This window comes from Peromyscus maniculatus, chromosome 4, assembly GCF_049852395.1.
Source record: "Peromyscus maniculatus bairdii isolate BWxNUB_F1_BW_parent chromosome 4, HU_Pman_BW_mat_3.1, whole genome shotgun sequence".
In the NCBI taxonomy this organism is placed as follows: domain Eukaryota; kingdom Metazoa; phylum Chordata; class Mammalia; order Rodentia; family Cricetidae; genus Peromyscus; species Peromyscus maniculatus.
Genome location: NC_134855.1, coordinates 102062325 through 102077430, shown reverse-complemented (window position 1 = coordinate 102077430; position 15106 = coordinate 102062325). Strand labels below are relative to the sequence as shown.

Below are 15106 nucleotides of genomic sequence, written 5' to 3'. Positions count from 1 at the left end.
TCAGTCTACCTCTGGCCTCTCACCTCATTGTTTGCACTCAGGGACCTTTGTATTTAGGTTGAATCTGCCAAGGTCCTTTAGAGCAGGGCTTCTTGAATGTTTTTATTTGAGAATCCCTTTCAAAAGACCTAAGAATTTTTTATATGTACCCCCAAATACATACATATAAAATACATATGTAAATCAAGCATTTAGTGATAACAAATCATAAATTTTTTAAAATAATTCTTTGATATACACATTTACACTTATAAAGATGAAAGTAAGTTTGCATACCAATGTGATGGAAGTGCTTGATTGATATTTAATACTATAGGACATAGAGTACCTTCAACGCTTTTCAGAACCAATCAATATGTTGATTTTATAATTCTTTATAGTGATTTGTTTAAATATATAGTCCAAAGCACAGGATTAGGTTTAGGACCATTTCAGAAATTGTTGGAAATAACAAATAACAACAACTAATGTCTTAATACCAAGCCAATGTATATTTATTTTTTTTTAGTAAACCTCAAGTCAGCAACTCATTTTTTTTTTGTTTTTTTTAATTAAGACATTTTTTATCCATTTTACATACCAACCACAGACCCCCCCTTCCTCCTCCTGCCCTCCAGCCTTCCCCTGAGCCCATCCCCAATTCCCTCCTCAGACAAGATAAGGCCTTCCATGTGGAGTCAGCAGAGCTTGATACATTTAGTTGAGGCAGGTCTAAGCCTTTCCCCTGCATCAAGGCTTCAACTCAATTTTTAAAACTTCAATATTCTAACACAGTACAATCTAGCAATATCCTAATTAGATACTTACATGCTCAATGACAATAATAGGAACTCAGTAAAAATCTTTATTTTCTGCCTAGTCTGACCCAGGAATCCCCTTGAAGGTGCCTGGTACACATGATTTCAAGCACTCAATGTAAGACCCAGCCTGTCCTGCTTTGGCCTTCCCAGTCTAACAAAGGAACTTTGCTACAAGTACCCAGCCACGTGCCCAGCCCATGATGGCCCTATCATCCAGATAATGATAGAAATGCTATTTCCTCCGAATCAACCATGACCTCTCAGCTCTGCTACTTCGGGACTTTCCTCAAACTACCTATTCCTTTATCCTGACTTGGAACTCTGTGCCTACAGAGCTCTGGTAAGAGATGATGAGACTCATCCAAATCACCAAGTCCACTGTGGATTTATAGTACCAGGCATTGATTCTTTCCTTTGGAGTATGTCTTAATCCAACCAGAGAGCAACAGTTTACCCTACAACAGTTGTACCACTATCGTACAAGTGGGTACATCTTGCCTAGCAGGTTGGTATCATAATTTTTGGGATTCACAGCTGAGTAAGACTAAGGATGCCTTTTATGCCCTAGAAGTTGCTTGACAAAATTTATATTGTAAGAATGATCATTCTACTAAAATCAATTTACAGATTCAGTTTAATCCCAGTCAAAAACCTGGTCAAAAGCTTATGGCAGGGAAGCCATAGGACCTAGCGGGGAATTTCATTCTGCTGTTTAGCCAAATTGATATAGTTCTGAACTACCTTCTATGTACATTTATACCCATGGACACTTTCTGCTCTCAGTCTTTATCATAGAAGCTTCTCTTTCCAGTGCATTGAAGGGAATATAGAGACTTATTGCTGGCTAGACAAGACATTGAGAATAAGTTACACTAAGTACTCAGCCCCAAACAAATAATTTATACTATCTCCCCTAAGACTTAAGGAAAATTGCAGAAGTGTTGGAAAGAACGCAAGAGCTGGAAGATATGGAGAAGTCTGGGAAATGCCATTTGTAGACACTCTACAGTTATTGTAGTCTTCAACTCTCACCAACTGTTGGTGGCTGCTCTGGGTTTACAAAAGAATAGGCCCATCAACAGGAATGGATGGCAGAGAGGATCAGAGGGCTCTACCCCTCTCATGGCTGAACTATTTCCTACTGGTAGATCCAGGGTAAGGGGGAGTCATTGCCTTCAATTGTGTACACACTGTTGACCCCACCAGACTCTGAGGGCTAGTTCCATTGAAATGGTCACAGAGATGGCCCTGGTTAAACTAAATGGGTCACAAAATCAAGCTAATGATCATGAATCTGGGAAAGGGATAGATAGAGAGAAAGAGGCAGGAATAGGAGGGAGATAAAAGCAACGAGGGTAGAAAGCAACCAGATTCATCACACACACACACACACACACACACACACACACACATTTGCAAATGTAATTGCCAAAATAATTAATTTAATAAAAGTCTTTGCTTTCTATAGTTAAAGCATTATGTTTCTACAAGAGAGAAAACTTTGTGTGTGTAATAAAGTACACAGCATACACACAACATACAATGTTCTCTAATCCAAGCTGAGATACAACAGCAACAGTTGCTGGTGTGTGGTGTGGCAGCACAGGCAGTGCAAAGCATACGTACTGTGTGGTCAGAACAGACTCAAGACGGTGGTAAAGTTGTGTACATCATGGGTCAGAGCTCTCTGAAACACCTTAGATTCATCATTCACCTAATTCTGAGTCTAGTGTTAGTTGTTTCATGATCAGAAACCTTTTTAGGAGATTCTGTCTCATGTCAGAAGAGCCAACTGGTATGAGACAGAAGAAAACCAATAACTTAGGGACCAATGTTATCTAGACTCTATTTCTTTCTATGCTTTTCCTTGCCTTTGAAGAATCCAGTATAAATCCAAACTTTCCATCTTGATATTGAAATTTTTCAAGTTTCTTTTCCAATAGTAATCTCTGAAGTCTCCCAAAGGAAGATGGGACCCCACAACAATGACTACCCAGTCCAGAATGATGCCATGGTATTCATAAACATTACTCAGTGATCAACATTGGACTGAAAACTCTCCAAGAGGGTTCCATGATAAGATGGTCCATCATACTACACCTAAATCTAGAATCTCAGACAACTTTACCCATTACTCTGAGACTGGCTGCAGAATCTACAGTTAGTCCAACTGAGACCTAACTATCTGAGCTTTCTTACAGGACCCCACAGAGATACCATTGCCCCCTAAACAGCAGGAAGCAATTCTAAGAAAATGACTCCCTTTTCCTCAAAGGTTTCATGTTTCTCAGGGATATGGATAAAGGTTATAGGGTTGGGGGTGGAAGAAAATATTGGACTTGGTATTTTCCTTAAGAAAAGAAAAAGGGAAATGGATAGGTATAGGACTCTTGTATATTGATACAAATGTAAACTATTTTTATATCCCTATTTAAGATAATTTGTATATTGATACAAATACAGAATTATATTTGTTGTAATGTACATATATTCCTACTCTTATTTGAAATATTTTGTATATTGATACAAATGTAAAATTATATTTGTCATACTGTAATGTATGTTCTACCTCTGTTTAGGATATTTTATATATTGGCACATGTTTAGGATTGTTGTCATATTGCATATTGCACTATACATCCCTACTTCTGTTTAAGCTATTTTGTGTATTATTACAATTTTGTGATCATTGTCCTTCTACCATACATTTGTTTACAGACTGTTTAGCTTGTTTACATGAAGTCTTAGTACTTCGGTTATTTAGATAGATAAGTCTTAGAGATTTATAGTCACCTATGCTTGTCATCTCTATAGTTATGTTAGTTAGGTTGTCTAGATTTACAGATATATAGGTCAGATGGACATGTAATCTTCAAACACTTCATAGACCTAGATAATATGGCATTTAAATAACTTGGAATTCTGTTGATGTGAGACATGATTGCTCCTGGCAGCACAGATTTAATCCTGAAAGAATGTTAGGGTTCTAAGACATTTCTGTTAGGAAATTTGTCTTCTTCTTGGCACAAAATGGCCTACTGGGCAAAGTATTGCCCTTGCCTCAACTGCTGACAGTCCAAATGCTATCCCTTCTGGATGAGCGGGACACAAAGAAAAGTGACTACTGAACTTTGCCAAGATAGGGTAAGATGGTCTTTCAAAATTTCTGCTTCTGAAAATGGTCTGTCAGATACTCTAGGCCTATAGCCAATTTGAATGCACCAAGGATGCTGAGAAACTTTAGGTGACTGTCCAGGCTGCCAGCTGTCTCTGTCTACTCTCACAAGACTCCCGAAAGCTGCTTGCATCTATCTCCTATTTCTCAGTTATTATTATATTCCTTCTCAGGTCTTTGATTGGATTGAAAACTAACAGTTACAATCTTCTTGTATCTTAGCTAGGACATATTATATATTAGATTCAGGTTCTTCAGGATAGCACACCATTTGGAATGATCTCTGCAAGGTGCTTTTTACCTATACTCTAGATCTCTGCATTTTTGTATGTGTCTCTTGTTTGATGTTGCTCTTGGTGGTTGTAGTTCCATTTTTTTTTTATCTCATTACCCTTTATTTCTCCTTGATAATTATTCCTATTGTATATAGTTTTGTATTAGGTTAGAACTTTCTTCCTTAGACAAAAGGGGGAGATGTAGGGGTGGTTGTCTGTGCTTTACCCCTGAAGCACCGCCCCTACTAGGCAACAGGTAACTGCTAGATACCTGCCCCTTCCAGGGGCGTGGCCAAGGGGGAACCCTTTAAGACCTGGGATGCATACGTGCTCGCTTTCTTGGCTACCTTGTGGTCTTGGATGCTGGATGTTGGTGCTGTGGATCAAGGCAGAGTTCTCCTTGTTGGACTGCATTTCACCCTTCCTAGATCCTATGACCAACTCCTTTATGCTTGTTGTGAGTTAACCCAGAAAAAAAATCCCTTTGATTATCAGATAGACTCCATGGAATTTCCTCATTAAACCTTTGCTTCTCACTGAGCATGAATTGGACATCTGGGAGGTGGTAGGGTATTAGCCTCACAATCTGTTCTGTAACATATTTACTTCTCTCTGGTACAAGTAGGGTAGTACTAGTTACATATCATCTTTAGGGGAATTGAGGAAAGTGGCATTCAAATCGTTTCTATAGCCTGCAGATGAGGAGCTTCAGTTGTGAAAGGACAGTTAGATTAGGCAATGAGAGTCTTGCAATTAAAAAAATAAATCCTTAGAGAAGAGGACATAGGAGGTGGGATTGAAAATTAATTGTAAACTCAAGGGATTATAGGCTCCATTTGGAGGTTAAACATGTATAAGAAAAGGGGAATAGAGAAAGACTAATGGTGGAGAGAGAACTAATGTAAATAGCTGGTGCTTGCAAATTCCACTTTTTCCCCCCTAGAAGTGTACCAACTATCAAAGTTGTCTCTCTTTCTTCTTAAGAATCTAGGCTTTATTCTAATGATGCCTGCGTACTTCATTGGGTACTCCTATAAGAAATACTCAGAAGGTGAAAAAGTGTTTGTGTAGAAACCACACAGTAGCTATTTTGCTCCTCTTACCAAAAAAAAAAATAAATAAATAAAAAAAAATCAATAGTTGTTACTGTCCCCAAATTTCATCTTGGGCCTCTTTTGAAAATGTGCCCTTCTATTTAGAGTTGATAGATCATTCTAGTCTGTGCTAGTTTACCACAATTCAATGTTAATTTCCAGCCAACTGGAAGCTCCAAGTACAAGCAGACAGGGCCACCTCTCACCAGCCTGTTTGACCTGGCCTTTTAAGAAGTATTGGGGCTACTGTCTGATGGAGTGATCCTGAAGACCACAGCATCCTTTGGTAGGAGGATGTGAGATACCTGTCAGTCATCACTGATCTGGAGCAGAGTAGAGCTCTGCCACAGAATTCAGCCACCTGATGTAACACATGGAATGCTCTCTGCCTCAACTTCTGCAGCGGCAGATGGGAGGCTTGGCTTTGCTCTTTAGTCTTCTGCTGTCTGGTGCATTTGTGACCAAAGGATGGTTCAGAGCAGAGGCGAGCAGACTGGCTGAGTGGGTTCCTGAGAGCTCATTTGGGGAAGCTTTTCTAAGTAAAACTGTGGAGAACAGACTCACGATATGAGAGCACAGTAAAGAGGTTAACATGTGAGAGTGTGGTTCACTGAGGGTTCAGATTCAAGAGGAAAAGGCTCCAGTGGCTGACAGGAATCCTTTTAAGAAGAAAAAGGAGAGTGTGGTGAAAGCTGACCCAGAGGTGGATGTCTGAAGTCTTATATTCTGTTTCTGAATTGTATCCTCCTACTTCTTGATTATCAAGTGTGAAGGGAAGATGGTAATTCAGACAATACAGGAAACGGAGGAAGAAACTTCAGCCTAGGAGGGGGAGAAGAACTCCCAAGCCAGCAAACATACAGGGAATGAAGATTAAAGTTGATTTGAATGCTACCCCTAAGTAGGCTAAGAGAATCGCAGGCTCCTTTCTAGGAATGTGTTCACAAAAGATGTTCCTGAGGAATTTCTATTCAAGCTAAAATGAGGGACTACCATCTTGCAAAGGCTGGGAGCTTGAAAGAGTTACATGTGCAAGTGTCTTCATGAAAGAAAAGAGGTTGTCTGATTTAGAAACCAAAAAAGAGATGACCATTGAGAGAAAGTCAGATGTGCATATGAGGTGAATCCCATTGAGGTAAACACTACCTCTACCCTCTCTCTCATCCATTCACTGTTTGCTATATTTGGTCACGTGACTAGCTTTGGCTACATGGTTGCGTGGTTTTCTAACACATAACTCTGGGTTTAGCATTGCCACTAAAATCAAGGAGTCTTCAGTGGCCAGGGTACAAGAAGAAGTTTTAGAGAGACGACATTTGGATGTCCTATTGCTTTCCTAAGTCTGGATGGTTCATTGTCAAGAGGGGGATGGGGTGTATCTCTGACATGGACACACATGAACTCACCATACAGCTTGAACCCAAGCTCAGCTAAGACCCATCTAGGTCCAGTTAACTGGCAGGTTCTTAAGATTAAATAGTAGTGGTGTTGGGCCAGAGTTTATGGGGTGATTTGTTTTCTGCCTTATCATGGGATGCCCTGGTTATTACCTCAGACACCGTCTGAAAAATAAGTGAAGAGTTGTAAGCATCAAGTGAGGCATAAATTAGGTTTGTAGGTGCACACTGTCAGATATTGGAGGCCAGCAAAGCCAGAAGAGCACATCTGGAGGGGGTGACAGGATCAAGTGAAGGAGAGGTAAATATATTTGACATACATAGTGGAGGCAGAAATCATACTTGCTATAGAACTACATAGAGAGGGGGAGAGAGGAAGGCAAGGAACCAAAAGACAACTCCCAGGTTTCCAGCATGAACACCTGGGTGAGAACTAAAATACTGGTTTTTTTTTCCATGTCATTATTGCTTCCCACATTTTGTTATTGTTATTGGGTGGGCACGAACCACCAAGTAACAAAAATGTACATGTAGAGCGATTTCCTTTATCATTACTTAATGCTGTGTGCTGGTTTGTTTTACGCTTTATTCTTTTTGTCAAAAATTCAGCAATTAACCTCTAGGTACTTTTAGTTTTTGAATAATTTAAATTTGGGAGGATGTAGAATTCCTAGACCAGGGATGACTGGGTCAAAACTTTCCTGTGATAGTTCCCTTTTCTGTGCTGAGTTGTCCTCCCCCCAGAGGCATGAAGCAGACTATGAAAGGAACTCATTCACAAAGAGCAGTGCATGGCACTCCAGTGAAAAGCCATAGCCTCTTCAAAGTGCCTAATAACCTCAGAGGCCAACCCATAGACCAACTCTGTCAGATACTGCTCCAGGGCCTTCTGTGTGCGCACTGTGCACATCCTCACAGCAGCTCATCAGAGCAGACACTGACTGATATTACTCCCATATTACAGCTTTGGGGTCTGAGGGAGAGTTGCTGAATTACTTGCCTTCAAACACATAAGGAACCATTCTGTAGATTTCTCTAGTCTGTGGGAGGATGCTGCTGCTGGAGGTAGTTGGCTTCCAGTACCACATTTGGATCTAGAGAATAATGATTCCTTTCCTTCACATTAAATAATTCTGTGCTGATTCGAAGGAAATAAGTCTGTTACTTCCTTCTCCCAAGCAATAGAAAAGTAAGCTTCTTCCAAGCGAATGGCAGATTTTTGTTAGACAGATATTGTATACGATTAGTTCTCACCACCAGAAAATCTGTAGCCAAATGTCTAACTCTGCAGCAAGTGTCTAACTCTTTCTACTGTACATTTCCCCCTCACTCCCAGATCCCCAGGATCCTCTTCCACATCTTCTTTTCTCCTTTGTGTTTAGTTTTAATTTATACAGTGAAGGATTTTATATATCCTTTAAAGCTTTCCTAAATCTTTTCTAAAACAACTAGAGTTATAAGTAAGTCAGTAAACAGTCTCAGGCAAGCTTTAAAAGAAAGAACATGGATGTAAAAATAGCTGAATGCATTTCTGAAGCTCCCACATACTAAATCCCATTGATGCATATTCATTGCTCTGTTTTAATTTTTGGTTTCAGTGTTACTTGTATGTGTGGTGGACATACGTATATTCATATTTATGTGTGTCCAGGTGCACACATATATGGAGGCCAGACGTCCGTGTCAGATGTTATTATTCTTTGCCTTATTGTTTTTGAGACAGGGTCTCTCACAGAATCTGGAGCTCATGATTTTTCTAGATTGACTGGCTAGAAAGCTTCAGGGATCCACCTGTCTCTGCCGTTCCCGTCCATGCCTGGGTTATAATTGGAGTGACAGATGCATTGCACTATACCTGACTTTCTCATGGGTGATGGGAATTTGAACTTGGGTTCTCATGTATTTGTGGCAGGTACTTTGCATACCGAGCCATCTCCTTGACCTTTACTGTTGCTCTTCTTAACTTGAACATAATTGGGTCTCAAAGGGTATATCTTAATAATCCAAGGTTACAAAACTAATTTGGGGAAAAATGAGTCATGCCAAGTTAATGTTATGTTTTGCTTTGATTTTTTTTCTACTAGTAGAATATACACCAATATTGGTACATTTATTAAGGCCACTCCACATGGTTAAAAGGGAGGTTTATTTAGTGGTGTAACTTACAAATGAAGGGATAGGTAGGTTGCAGGGTCTAGGAAAGGCATGCGCAGTCCAGCGGTGTTCTCTGGAGAACTCTGCTCCGTCTACCTCCAGCGTCCAGGGTCCAGGAACCAAGAGAAACAACGCATCTGGATCTCGGGTCTTCAGGATCCTCTCTTGGCCCCACCTTGTAGGCGTGACAGTTACCAAAGCCTCAATGGGGTGGGGGGTTGGAACTTCCAGATCAAGTTTGGAATGGCTACCCACTACACACCAACTTTAAGAAAATTATTATTATAGGGCTGGTGAGATGGCTCAGAAAGTAAAGGCACCTGCTAACCTAAGTTTGATCCAGATTCACGTGGTGGAAGGAGAAAACCAACTCCTGAAGGTTGCTCTTTGACCTCCTTCACACACACACACACACACACACACACACACACACACACACACACACACACACACAAAGATAATAGCAACTCTAATGCCCTCCAAAGTCACCCCTGGTGCAATGAAACAGGATTTGCATTAAAGGTCTGTGACTAAGTGGTGACTAAGGGCTAGATGAGACCATACAAAACAACCAGAAATCAGGGGATGGAGAGATGCCTCGGTGGTTAATATCACCAAGACACCACATGGCAACTAACAACCATCTGTAACTCCAGATCATGGAGACCCCAATGCCTCTTCTGACCTCCATGGGTTCTTGCACACATGTGGTATATGGACATACACTCAGGTACACACACATCCACATATAAATAACATAAGTAAGTAAGTAAGTAAGTAAGTAAGTAAATAAATGGGTCCAGAAATGATCCTTTGGTTATTAAGACCCATTTTACTTCCTGGCTGACTGTTACTGTTACTATTATCTGCTGTGTATCCTAGTTGTTTCTATTGCTGTACTGTGACAAACACCATGACCAAAAAAAACCTGGCAGGGAAAGCGTTTATTTGGCTTGCATGTCCCAAGTAACTGTCCGTCATTGAAGGATGATTAGGAACCCAAGACAGGATCCTGGAAGCAGGAACTGGAGCAGAGACTGTGAAGGAATGCTGCCCACTGGCTTGTTCTCCAGTCTCCTGTTCAGCTACCTTTTTTTCTACCTCCTAGTACCACCTAGCATCTCCCATTGTGGTGGACTGGGCCCTCCACATCCATCATCAACTAAGAGAATTGATGAGACAATACGGTTAGCAGGACCATGGGCAACATGGGAACAGACTTCCTGGAAGTGGATGACATTAAAGAGGGCAGGTTTCCAGGCACCTGCTTCTCTAAAGGCTAGACCTGGAAGTGAGTGCCATGGCCCTACTTCTCTAGTGACCAGTTGCCTGGAAGTGAATAGTCCTCATAATGACGTGTCCCAGGGTGATTCTATCACCACCATGTCACTAGTGGCCACCACTGTCACCTTGATGCCTTATTTGCGATCGAAAGCAGAAAAATGTTCTTACTTCTGAACCCAAGTCCAATTGGTCCATTGGATGGATGCTTCCTTGTGACTAAAATAGTACATGGTTTGAACATCTGTGCATCTTCTTATAAGGTGACAATAAGGTGTCACCTGGCTGACCTGGAAGTGTTACTGATCAAAGGCTCCCAGCTATTGCATTCCAAACTCAGTTCCTCCCAGATGTCTTGTTTCCTCAAGCAATAGCTACCCAATGACTGAACAGGCAGGGCCACTAGGAGATGCATGCCTGAGAGACACGGACTTCCATGAAGCTAGCATCAGTGCAGGAAATTTCTCCCAGAGTTTCTAATCCCACATTAGACTACAATGTGCTCAAAGATGGAGTACCCCTCCTGTTCTCCTTCACTGGGGATAGTCTTGTTTGAGTTGTGATATTTCTGTCGTTCTTACTTCTTTCTCCTAGATCTTGTTGTCAGGAACTTCCTCTAATAAAGCTTCCTCATTTAATCTCACATTAGTGTTTGCACCTTGGTGCTCCCTGGACTAAGACACTTGTGATGTTTCTCTCTGCTGAGTTCAGTTCCTCTTAACGTTACCCCTCAGTCTTTTCCCATGGTGAGATGAGGCCCCCTCAAGTCCTGTCCTCGATCAGAAGGCTTTTGCTCTCTCTCTCTAAACTTTCTTTTTAGAATACATAAGCTATTGAATCTTAAATTATGGCTATCCATAGAGATGTTTGAACTCCTCTACCAGATGCTGAGCCCCTTGAAGTCAATGGCATCAAAACTTACTCATACATTATATCACCATCTGCCAGGCCTTGTGCTACAGGCCTCACATATGCTCGGCATCCATTTAACCCTCATACACAGTCACTGAGGTATACACCATCACATCCATTTTCCAGGGAAGGAAATCTAAAGCCCAGAAAAACTAAATGATGACCGGCCTGATGCCACCCACATGACTCACTTGTAGTGCACCTTAATTTGAACATAAGCTTGTAGATTGAATTCTGTGCTCAAATATTTCCTCCCTGACCAAAACCTTTGCTCATGCTGTGAGTGCTATATAGTTTACCTGTTTTGTACCTCAACTCCTATAAATGGATGGGGGGTGCTCTATTCTCTGCCCAGTAGAAGCATAATCATTGCCTGGGTTCAGCTGCTCTCCATCCCACCCTCATTGTCTAGATCTCTATTTTTTCCTCTTTGGTTCTTGTTGATGAAGTTCTAACATATGTGAGTCTTTTTGCAGGCACAAACAGCATTGACTTCTGGGCTTGCAAGCTTGATGTCAGATGCAGATAAATGCAAGACACATTTCTCTGTCAAAGTCAATTCAGACTGTAAGAAATTATCCCAGGAAAGTAGAGGCTAGGTACTGCTTTCTTTTTCTGGTTGAAACAAAAAGAAATGAATTTCTAAAAACTCTCATAGCAATTTGGTTATGGAAATCAGAATGGAATTCTCTATTCCCAGTTCCCAGAGGAAAGACCACCATTGCCTTCACAGCAGAATGGCTCAGCATAACACCTAGTGGGAGTTGCCAACATGTGTGTTCCTGTGTCTTGAGGTGTTATAATCAGAAGCCAGGTCCATGGAGCCCTGGCTGACTTAATGGCACTTCCTTACTCTTGAATTCTTTATCACAATGCTCTGTTTGTAGTACAAATTGCTTTATTAAGTATTGATGAAAATCCCTAAAAATATCCCTCTATCTATCCAAAAGCTGGATGTAGCATTTACATGAGTTATGAAAACCGTTGTATATAATGAGTCGGAACACTGCCTCGTGAATTCTGCAGTAAAAAATTACAGTCCAGCTCCATGAATGTAATTATTCAGGCACCCAGTCTGATTTATCATCTTGATGAGAAACTAAGCCATGAAATATCCCCTGTTAGAAATCAGCCTTCGCTCATTTTGCAAATACACCCGAGAGAAGCAGGAGGGGTGAGGAGGGGAAAAAAAAAAAAAACAAACCAAAAAACACAAAAGCAACAAATGATCTGTCAAGAAGAGAGGAAACATAGTTCTTTTTCTTTACTTACAAAAGGCTGGTAATTTATAGTTAATTTTGAGATAGACAAATGGGAAAATTACATACTCCTGTGTGTGTTTTGGGCAACAAAAGCCTGACTCAGGGCTGGAGAGGTCCGCTTTCACACCACTTACTCAAAAGCAAAACCTCAGGTGGGAAGAGAAGGAGGAACTTCTGGGCTTGAGGCTTGAAGCTGTCCACACAGACATCCTCACCGGCCACAGCTGGCTGCTGATTAGTCCTTTGCAGGCAGCAGGGTCTCCACTGGCCCCGGCTCACTGCTCATTGCCCAAATTAGTGAAAATGAGTCACAGCATGGGCAAGCAAGTGGGGTTGATGGAACCCACTGAGGTCAGCTTGCTGAGAAAGCCCTTCAAAGGAACGCAGGAACTTCTGACAGATGGAAAGAGCTGGAAGCTGATAAAGATGTTTCAGAGGGAAAAGGGGGAGGGTGGTGGATAAAAGAACCAAGGCTTCAGGCTGACAAACAAGTGTCCACTTGGTGACTATGAGCTAAAAAGATAGCACAGATTGTGAATTACTCCCCTTCCTAATCTGAGTAAGGGTATAATAAAAATGCTTTGCTAAATGTGTGTGTGGTGTTCAGGGTTTCTGTTTCTTTAATACAACATCTGTCACCAAGGAGCACCTCCTCTGAAAGCTGGCTATTGTCTATTCGAATATTTGAGAAAAAACAAAACATAAATCTTTCCAGTCTTTGTAAAGGGTGAAGGGCCTCTGGCATTCCTGACATTTTAAAAGATCTACCCAAAAAATGAAGTTTGGCACCAGCAATATTTGAACCTACTGTAAGTGAGAAAGTAGAAATAGGCTTTATGGGACCAGCTGTGATGCCAATGAGTGTGGGTGTACTCTGAGGAAGCAGAAGCTTGAAACTGTATCTTGAGGGGCCTAGAGATGCTCCTGAGAACAGAGGTAACATGTTAAGGGGAATTGATAGCTAAATTTATATAGTATACTGAAGACTATTCAGTACAGCCTGGTGGTTCAAACCTCTGCCCTTGGAATCAGAAAGTTTGGGTAACAGTCAAATCTCTAGATACATAAACCTAGGTCATTAGGTAACCTTCCTGGGCTTCAGTTTTCATTATTTTTACCACATGGACATAGTTTTGCTACTTAAACCATCATGGTTTGGGTACATAATGCTGGAAGAGGATTTATCTCATTGACCCACAACAAGGAGTAGATAAACAGTCACAGGTATTATTAATATTTATTATTGTGTGGTGAGGACCAGCCCTATGCCAGCAGCACCTGTGAACCACTGAAGTGTCTGCTCCTCAAAGACCACCACTGCTCCCAACCTTGGGCATCTGCTGGTGGCCAGAGGACAAGAGGAGACTGGGAAACGTGTCTGTTTCCACTTTGTCCAGGTAGCTTTATTCTCTCACCTCCTGCCATCGTTTCCAAATGTCCCACCTGAGCTAATGAATCACTAAGGGGAATCTGACACTTGCAGGAAGACTTTGCCTATCAACTCCCTGAAAACATGAGCACAGCAGAGTGGGGGAATAAGATTTTGCCCTGATACTAAGGAATCATGATCCACATCTTCCCTAAACAGCAGATCTAAGCAGGACCAACCACTCACTTGTACCAGAACTGTAATCATCGGAGCTCTATGAGGAAAACCATTGTTTCCTTCAGGACAGACAGAGGAGAGATCACCCTCGTGTGAATATTAGGACCAGTCGACATAGCTTGTCTTCACTGACTAGTACTTGGGGTGGGAGTCAGTTCAGTCATGTTTCCCTCTGGTCTATGCTTTCCCTCACCCCACTTTCGTGAACTGCAAGAGGACAGAAGTCATGTCTTAGCCCTGACACAAATCCTGTCTGAGCCTTCCCATAGCACACTGGTCTCAGACAGCTCTGAAAATGCTTGGTGACCTGTAGCACTTCTACAGAAATCCATCTCAGCAAAGTTGCCTCAGGGGTCCCTGGTCCTTGGACAGCTTCTTTACCATGTGTTTATTTGCAAAAGAGTTCATCTTACTCTGTTCCAGTTTCTCTGCCATGTTGATGTAGTGCTATTCTGCTGAAAGCCAGAGGCAGGCATCCCTCAAGCTGTCCTTCTTTATTTTCCTTACCAACTAGGAGGGTCATGTGAAATACCTTCAGGTCATTTACAAGGCTCCACTAACCCAAAACAGACAGTGGCCCAGAGTCAACAATAAATGCACCTTCATGGAGTGAACAGAGAGGAGGCAGAAGGGAAAGAGGTTATGTGTGGTCCTGCTGAAGAGTTAGTGCTCATCATCCTGCAGTCTCATCCATCACTTCTCAGAAGGCTTGTTCACGGTGGCTACAAGTCCCCTGTGAAATGCTAAAGTTGTAATAGTTTCCTCCAAACTTTACATCAACATGATATTCCTTTGCATTTACATATGGTTAGTTGCTTTTTCTTTTAAAGTGTGGACACAATGTCACTTTGTCTTTCCTCTACTAATTTTTTTTTCCACCTAAACACCAGGATACTCCTTTGATAGATCACCTTAAAATATCTTAAAAATACTTGAAAGCCACTCCTTACAGAAAGCCTGCCTTTCCAGTGATATTAGTTGGGGTATCCCAGAGATACTCGAATGACTAGTTCTCGATATTAAATCATGAATTACATTGGTTTAAGGGCCAATCTCATAGGCATCTCTGTAGAGATTTAAGAAAAGTTAGAAAGGCCCTATAGAATAAGGTCTCTGTGACTTTCTTTTGCTGAAAAATGGAAATAATACC

At 41.4% G+C, this 15106-nt stretch overlaps 1 protein-coding gene across 14 annotated transcripts in view; it reads right to left on the bottom strand.

Moving 5' to 3' along the window:
* The window catches only part of Sema6d (semaphorin 6D), a 569376-nt gene that overhangs the window by 383899 nt on the left and 170371 nt on the right, over positions 1-15106 (bottom strand). The window lies entirely within an intron of this gene.